The sequence below is a fragment of the Phoca vitulina genome, unplaced genomic scaffold (assembly GCF_004348235.1).
Source record: "Phoca vitulina isolate PV1807 unplaced genomic scaffold, GSC_HSeal_1.0 scaffold49, whole genome shotgun sequence".
Taxonomy (NCBI): Eukaryota; Metazoa; Chordata; class Mammalia; order Carnivora; family Phocidae; genus Phoca; species Phoca vitulina.
The window spans coordinates 5,445,661-5,447,945 of NW_022589752.1; positions in this window are offsets into that span (position 1 = coordinate 5,445,661).

Here is a 2,285-nt window from a genome sequence, read left to right on the forward strand (position 1 = left end):
TTTTTTTCTACAAGAGGGGAAGCAAGACAAGGTTTTCCCACAGAGACAAAGCAATACGCAGAGGCAGAGATTGATAGATAGGCAGAAGATATATGTCTGTTTCCTCAAAGAAATTGCGAGCTCCTTAGGGGAATGCCAGAAATGGAGCTCAAAAAGAGTTTTTGAGATTGCAAAAGAATGGATAATTAACGGAAGATAATCCCCAAGAAGGAACAAGGGTCTGAATCAAGGGAGCCTGAGGAAGAAGAGTGGAAAAGTACTTTCTCTGAGCTCGAAGGGCATAGGAGAGGATGAGGAAAACATACGGATGTTCTGAATGGAGACGAGGCTACACAAAGGAGCTGTTTGGCAGCGGAGAGCACTCCCATCAGGTGGCCTCCATCAATGCAGTAATGCAGGAGGCTGGGTCACTGCTCACAGAGGGAGCTGGCTGCATTTTGGGAGTGGGGCAGAGAGGGAAAGGAACCAAGCAAGACAGAAAACAGCTGTTGGCCCCATATGTCTGGGAGGCAACAAGAGATGTGTAAAGTTTTGCTGGGTAACAGTGAGAACCCAATGTGAAGAACAGTCATATACAGTGGTGCTTAAGGGTATGGTCCTTGGAGCCAAACTAACCAGGTTTGGGTTTGAATCCCACATCCTCCCTTTTTGAAAGGTGGTAAGAATTGGATTAGGTAATATATGTAAAACACTTAGAAGAGTGCCTGGCACATTAGTAAGTACTCAGTAAGTGTTAGCTGTTATTGTTGTTGTTATTAAATTGTGGTGGAGCCACTCATAAGAATCTTGTGATTTTTCTTTTTGTATCTGTTTTTTTTTTTTAAGATTTTATTTATTTATTTGAGAGAGAGAACACAAGCGGGGGGGGGGGGGGGGGGGGGGGGGGAGGGAGCAGAGGGAAAAGCAGACTCCCCCAGAGCAGAGAGCCCGATGCAGGGCTTAAACCCCAGGCCCCTGGGATCATGACCTGAGCCGAAGACAGATGCTTAACCAACTGAGCCATCCAGGCGTCTGTGATTTTTCTTAAAGAAGCATAGGGTTACTTGGGACAACCAAAGGTATGAGCGTAGTTGTGATATGAGGCAGGAACCCAAGACTGAAGATTGGCCCAGCAGGTACTATGGGAGGTTACAAGGTAATGGAGTCTGGGTTTCTAATTAGGTGGAGAGCATAGAAAGCCCAGAAGAAGAAAGGTGAGATATCTGACCTTGAGCTTTTAGCTGAGGAAATACTCAGGGTTATGACAAGGCCTAAAATACTGACATAGAAAACATGGCTACCATATATGTATTCATTTCATTTCTTTGGCAAAATTTTTTTGAGTGCCTAGTAGCAGCCACTCGCCTCGTGCTCGGGTACAGCAGTCAAAAAAGTACCAGCCATCGCTGTCTTCATAGAGTCTACATTCTGGCCAGAGCACTAGCAATCATCCATTATTGCCTTCATTATTGCCTTAATCTTCTTGACAAACCAAGTAGGCAGGTATTCTCAAACATGTTTTTTAGACAATGAAATTATATTTTGCCACAAACCAAATAGCTAATAAAGGGCAAAGCCAGGTTTGAAACACTGACCTCATTCTAAAGTTCATGCTTATAAAAGTTGTTCTGATTTCATCACCATGCTGCCGAATAATGTTGGTAGTTGTAGAGGAAAACTTTAAGAGTTGGTGGCTTAGGACCCCTGAAGTCAGAATGTTAGCCCCCTCCAATGGGTGCTGAGTTCCCCAAGAATGAGGGGAGAAGATGAGGTGCCAAGGAAAATGTGAACTTGGCACTGAAGTCTTGGAAGAAGTGAAAGTGCGTGGTAGAGAATGGTAAGAGGAAGTACGGATTTCAAAGATGAATCGATGACAGAGCCATAAAGTAGGAGTGGCTCTGGTTTGCCAGATCAATGGCTTCCTCATTCCTGCTAAGTGGGGGGAAATGGGAGAAGTCATGTCCTCTATTGCAGAAGGTCTGTGATGCCTTGTTCAGACAAGGAGGTGAAAGGAGCGGGCATGGCAGAAGCAGCTGAAGTTGGAAGAGCATCCCAGAGCATCATGTCGGTAGATAGATGGGCAGAGGGCTGGATTTAGTTTCCAAAGTGTTGACAGGAGAAGCAAGGAAGCTGGGAGACAAGCTGGAGATATAAGTTAAAAGAAAGCAGGAGAGCTCTGCACCCCTGGAACCTGGTGAGAGGGGGTTGAAGGGTCGCATGTGCCACATTCCACGTGGAATGTCAGAGAGGGCAAGTCCAACTGCAAACTCACCTGCCTAGCTGTGTACCACTCATAAATGGCCTCA